The following is a 6,896-nucleotide window of genomic DNA, read 5'->3' on the forward strand; positions in this document are numbered from 1 at the left end:
AAGTTGAGGGCCTCTTATTTTTCTAAGGAAATTCTCATCTCAACATACATACAAGTTACCTTCCTCTCAACAGGGTTTTTATGTGTTCACAATGAGTACCAAAATCACTCTCATTTCACACATCATAGCAATTGAAATAGTATGTACACTAACCAAAAGCCAAAGTTAAAATTCACAAAGAAGGTATTCCCCCCACACTTAAGTAATGCAATGTCCTCAATGCATGCATGAAAAGATAAACAAGGACAAGGCAAAAGAGGGGTATACCTTTCAATCAAGATGTTCTTATCATTGGATGCTTTAGCCTTATCTTCGATATCAATGTATGATGGGGAAGACACTCCAAATAAGAAAAACCATGAATAGAAAAGTCATCCCTAAATACTTTAAGAAAAACCTTCATAGTGTCAGACAAAATATGCATACGGTGAGGTTTTCTAAAATGTTTGGCATCCTGCAGAAGATGAATATGAGATTGTATAATGGAAGAGCTTACACCTTTGATATTAGTCATAGACCAACCCAATGCTTCTCTATTATCATTCAACAGTGTGATAAACTCTTCTGCTTTGTTAGAAGTTAAATCAGAGACAACAATGATAGGAAGAGAATTATCTTGTCCTAAGAAAGCAAACTGCAAATTAGAAGGCAACTCTTTCAATTCTAGCTTGGGAGGTTCAATTATTGAGGATTTGGGAATGGAGATGGAGATGAATGGGGGTTTAATAGGCTCCAAAGGCATGTGAAAACTTGAGACTTCAGAAAAGAAAGTTTTACTATCATCTTCCAACATATCCATACATTCTTGAAATTCCTGATCAAAATCAATCTCAAAGTTTGTAATCAAATCATTAGGAAAATCCAAAGACTCTTCAAGCATATTGATTTCTTCCTCAATTTGTGGTTGTTTTTCTATCTTGAACATATTAAACTCCACAGTTCGATTTCCAAAAGACAACCGTAAGATGCCATTTCGACAATTGATTAAAGCATTACTAGTAGCCAAAAATGGTCTTCCTAAAATTATTGGGATTTCATCTTTGATTGAAAAAGGTTTAGTATCTAACACAATGAAATCAACTGGAAAAATAAATTCTCCCACCTTTAATAAAACATCTTCAACCATCCCTTTAGGAATCTTAATTGACCTATCCGCCAACTGAAGAGTAGTTTTAGTTGCTTTTAATTCTCCCAATCCTAATTGCTTATAAAGATGGTAAGGCAAAAGATTCACACTTGCACCAAGATCAAGTAAAGCATGTTCAATGTGTGTATTGCCTATGACACAAGCTATGGTGGGGCTCCCTGGATCCTTATACTTGGCTGCTACAGGTTGAGTAATTATGGAACTGATGTTACCTGCCAAGAACGCCTTTTTGGGAACGCTAGTGATTCTTTTATAAGTGCATAGATCTTTCAAAACTTTCGCATAAGCGGGGATCTGGGATATGGCATCTAAAAGAGGGATATTCACTTCTACCTTTTTGAAGACATCAAAAATTTTCTCCATAGTTGCAGTCTTCTTCTTATTAACTAGACGGCTGGGAAAAGGGGCCTTAGGAACATAACTCTCAGTTGAAATTTTCTCTTTTCTCATTGTTTCAACTAATGGTTCAACAAACTTAGGTACTGCTACAGTAGTTGGCTCATCTTCAACTTCTATGGGTTTCTCAGACAAACCCTCTTTAGGAGGTACTTGAACATTCTCCTCATCACAGTGGTCACTACTCTTGCTCTTTTCATTAATATGTGACTCACCTGTTAAATACCCTTTCCCATTTCGCAATGCAGACACAGAATTTATTGAAGCTAAAGAAGAAGGGGAGGATTCAACTTGGTTGACTTGATTTGGTAAATTTGATGGTCTTTGTTGAATTTGAATCCTAGGATTTAACTCAGGTTGGCTAGGCATTTTACCCTTTTCTCGCTCAGACAAAGTACTTGCAAGAGTGGAAATTTGTCTCTCCATATTATGCATAGAAGTCATGAAGGTGCTAGAAAGTACTTCCATATTTTTCTCTAAGGAAGAGAGACGAGAAAACTCTGGATTATTACCTCTATTGAAACCAAGTGTTGATTGATTTTGTGCAGTGAGAGGCATATGAGGCACAACAGATGGATTGACAGGCCTAGCTAGATTGGCATTTTGAAAATTTGGGGCTTGAGGGAACTGGACATTTTGATTATGAAAAAATTGTGCACTTTGTTTTTGAGGAGCACCAAATTGATTTTGTGTGGAATAATTGCTTAATCCATTTTGGTTTTGCCCTTGAGACCATGAGAAGTTAGGATGACTCTTCCACCCAGGATTGTACGTGTTACTGTACGGGTTTGGGAACATCGCACTGACATTTTCACGTTGGCCTCCAAAATAGCTAGGGCATTCCTCAATTACATGTGTAGGAGACTGACACCATGCACATATAGCAACAGATTTGTCAACAAAAAGTGATTGATTTGGTTGTGGTGGTGCACTTTTACTACCAAAGTCTCTAGCTTTTTCAAAAGATTATCTATTTGTGCATCCTTACGAACTTGGCTATCAACAAAATATCCCTTACTAGTCCTTTCAGATTCTTGAATTGATTCCCATTCTCTAGTTCTATCTGCTAGGTCTAAAAGAAATTCCCAAGCTTTGGAATCATCAGTGAACGATGTAAATCCTGTGGGGCACATAGATTCCAAAAGTTGCTTAGTTTGATAATCAATACTCTCATAAATTATTTGGCATAAATGCCACAATTCTAAACCATGGTGAGGGCATTCTTGGAGGAGGCTTTGGAACCTCTCCATTACCTTAGCAAAAGACTCATTAGGTTTTTGACGAAATTGAAGAATGTCATTTCTTATCTTATTCGTCTTGGAGAAAGGAAAGAATTTTTTCAAGAATAGGACAGTGAATTGTTCCCATGTGGTAATGCTATCCAAAGGTAGGCTATAAAGCCACTTTTTGGCTTGGTCCTTTAAGGCAAAGGTAATAAACCGTAGTCTTACGGCATCATCAGTGAGTTGTTGTACCTTCATAAGGACACAAACTTCCTCAAACTCCCTAAGAAACAAATATGCGTCTTGATCAGGCAACCCATGAAATTGGGGTAACATAGACAAATAATTAGGTTTAAGTTCAAAGTTGTTACCCCTTACGTCAGGTAAACGTATACAGGAGGGTTGTGCAGACCGAGTTGGGTAAAATCTATCCCTAAGACTCTTAGGTGGAGATATGTCGCCCATGGTCAAAGTAGATATTCGAACAAGTCGGTTGGTGGAATCACGAATCCAAACAAGCATGCACTCGTTTTTTTTTTTTTTTTTTTTTTTTTCTTTTCACAAAGATTGAAAATATGATTCCAAAGCCGTAAGGTTGCCGTATAGCTGAGTGCTGTATAGGTTTGACAGTAAGGGAATCTGTATAGTCTTCGGAGCCACCTACAATCGAATCCTGGGGATTCTGCAGTAGAGTGGGGACTACTATACGTTTTTGTTTCTGCTCAAGTTAAGAGTAATATCTTTGATTTATTTATTTATTTATTTTTAATTTTTTTTAATTTTTTTTAAACACTCCGATTTACCTAAGAATGAGAAAAATAAGATGAACAAATATCTCCCGGGCAACGGCGCCAAAAACTTGTTTGCAAAATAAAATAACCGCAAGCGCACAGTATCGTGTAGCTAACGGGTCGATCTCAGGGAGATATGCCACCTAGAATTCAACTTCTTAATAGTAATGCGAGAGTGGAATGATTCAATTTTTGTTAACTAATTACTTAAACTAAACCAACGATCCTAACCCATACATCTAATGCAATCAAATTGAAACGAAAAAAATAAATAAATAAAGCAAACATAACTAATGCATAAATAAAAGACAGGAAAAAAAATGCAGATGCAACACCACCCGTCACCAGAAACAGAGGCACGACTGTAGGCTTGCTCCGGTTATGTGGTCCGAGATAATGAATGAACAGGCATAAAGTAAATAACAGAAAGTAAATAACAAAGCAATAAAAGGAAAAGGAAGCCTTAACCAAAGAGAGGCACGACTGTAGGCATCTTTGATCAAGGATCCAGGGGAAGGGAGAACAATAAATAATGCTGAAAGTAAATCCTAAATTAAGAATATGGAAGGGTAGATAGAAGCGGGAATGGAGGGGGGAGAGAAGACTATTGAAGAATCTTACTTACTTGCATCTTCTAAACAGAACTTGAATAAACAATTCGAATCTCAACCAACCCTAACAACCAGATCTAGAATAAACTAGATCTGCAATTGCTAGACCCAGAGAGAAAGCGAATCCTCTTGAAACTTGAACTTGAACTTGAAATTGAACTTGAAATTGCATTGATAAAACTAAAGGAATTACACTTGCATAAAAGAAAAATTACACAACTTCAATCTTCCTAAACATTCAATCTAAAAACTAGAACTAGAGCCTACAAATTAATCAAAGAACTAGAGAAAACTAGAGCAAACTAAAGAGAATAGAAAGTGCAAGACTAAAGAGAAAATCCAGTGTGTTAGACCTAAGAGGGAGGTAATATTTATAGAAGAATGAGAATAATTTACAAACAAGGAAAAATAATAATAATAATAATAATAAGAGTAAAATAGAAAGAAAAAAAAAACAAATAAAGAAGGAGCAAAAAAAATTCGTTAGAAAGAGAGAGAGAAAGAAAGAGAGAGAGAGAATAAGTGGAGAAATAAAATAAAATAAAATAAAAACTTGCTTTTGAAGTTCACGTGGAGACAAGGTAGAAGAAAGAAAGAAAAGTGGAAGAAGGAAAGAGAAAGAAAATAAAATAAAACAAAAAATATATATATTTTGTTAACAAAAATATAGGTGGGTTGGTTATTAAGGAAATAAGAAAGTAAATAAAATAGAAAGTGGGAAGAAAGAGAAAAAACCAATTAGAGAAATAAATAAAATCTAACAAAATAAAATATTCTAAAAAAAATAGAAAATCATAGTCTTTAACTACTTGTGGGCCCCGTACAATTCTCAATTACAATAAACAAAAATAAAATAAAAATCCTAATCTAATTTTACAAGATATTCTGGAGTTGGCCCATAATTACATCTCTAGCCCATCATGCTCCAAATCAGGCCCACTTTCGCACTTGAGAATTTGAACGGACCTCTTGATGTGTAAAACCGCATGTTTAATCCCCAAAACTCCAGATATTCGCTAAAGTCCTAGAAATTCATAAAATCTGCAAAAACAACATAAAACCCAAGGTAGCTCCACTCAAAGTGTTAAAAATGCATGATTTATGCCCTAAGATTTCACACATAAATGTGCTCATCAAAAACTCAAATATCTTAAGTGAAAATCAGTCTGTTAGGTGGGGATAAAATGAGCTCGTGTCTTTGTTGTTTTTATTTGGAGGACTGAGATCAATCCAAGCTTTGTAGAACCATTTCCCCGTCATCATTTAGTTCTGAGCAATTACTGTAGCACCCAAAAATAGAGGCTTATAAACACTTACACTATGATTTATCTTCAAAAAGAAAAAATACCCTAAAATTGAATTTTCATTAGAACACTAGTCAATCCAACCAAATGTTGCTAATTGGAAGACCCATTGGGACAAGTAACATGGCTTAGCAAGTAAGCCTATTCTTCTAATTAAGGGTGTCAAAACCTAACCCGAACCGTTAAAACTGGACCGAACCGGCCAGTTATAGCCCGGACCGGCCCGAACCGAAGCTTAATGGGCTGTGTTTGGGCTGAACAACTTCAGCCCGCAATGGTTCGGGCTAGGCCGAGCCAGCCCGTGTGTGGCCCACTAGCCCAAACCATTTGGCCCGAAACTAGCCCGAACCCAAACCAACCCGTAAAACCCGTTATAAATAAATGAAATAAATTAAATTTAAATTTAAAAGACAAGAAAACCCCCAAGTGTTCATTTGTTTTCCTTAATTGTTTTGCTTTGGAACTTGCAAACAAGAAGCCAGTCAAAGCCTTTGCCATTTGAAAGATGGGTTTAGTGAATATTTAGCAATTGTATTATCATTTGAAAATCTTTAAATTCTTTATTTTGATCAATTTTTAAAAGTATTAAGAAGAGGGAGTAGAATAAGCAGAGACAATCCAATAAAATTTATCAAGATGCCAACTTTCATTTGTATATATTAGTTATATAATTTTTACTTCTTTGTAGAAAAAAGTTTTTGGTTTGAACACCGAACACAAGAGACTTGGAGAGAACTTAATGTTTATATGTGTTTACATGCTCTTGATAAATTCCACACAACAACAAAGTACTCAAAACATATTGCTAGTAAGCTCGAATCCAAACCGTTAGTAAACCCAATTTTAAACCGTTAGCCCAAACCGTTAGTCAACCCGAACCCAAACCGCACCGGCCCGAAACCCCTTCCGAAACCGTTATTTTCTTAATGGGTCGTGTTTGGGTTGAGTGTTTTTCAGCCCGAAACCGTTAGGCCCGGCCCGAAACCGGCCCAACCCGAACCATTGACACCCCTACTTCTAATTAATGCTACTCCTCCTCTACCAATTACCGGCATGAAAAGAAAAAGAAAATGGATCGGCGAACTTGATGTGACAGATCAACAAGTTCTTGTGAACTTTCCTCCTCTGTTATCCGAGTTTTCCTCCCGGCATGAGTGTTATTTTCCTCGGTGTGAGTGTTTGTTTTGTCTCTGGTGTGAGAGGCTTAATTGGTGATAGCATAAATAGAGCCTCATGTTGTCTTCAAGAGGAAGAGGCCGTGAGAGAGGGAAAACCTCCATCCCAATATACTGACCATCGACATTCAGAATTTACAAAGATAATCCTTTCAGAAGATGAAGGTTTTGAGGTGGATGAAGCAAAACAGAGCTGGTGAACAATGTATTAACACCTTGGTGGGTATGGTGCTTGCAGGTAAACCATAT

At 36.5% G+C, this 6,896-nt stretch overlaps 1 non-coding gene across 1 annotated transcript; it reads left to right on the forward strand.

The window, feature by feature from the left end:
• Window positions 1-2,746: 2,746 nt before the first annotated feature.
• Window positions 2,747-2,853, forward strand: LOC149007760 (small nucleolar RNA R71). The gene has a single exon (XR_016175373.1). It is a non-coding gene; the product is annotated as a small nucleolar RNA R71 (small nucleolar RNA).
• Window positions 2,854-6,896: the final 4,043 nt, after the last annotated feature.

The sequence above is a fragment of the Hakea prostrata genome, chromosome 8 (genome assembly GCF_041222555.1).
Source record: "Hakea prostrata isolate BN-2017 chromosome 8, UWA_Hpros_2, whole genome shotgun sequence".
NCBI lineage: Eukaryota > Viridiplantae > Streptophyta > Magnoliopsida > Proteales > Proteaceae > Hakea > Hakea prostrata.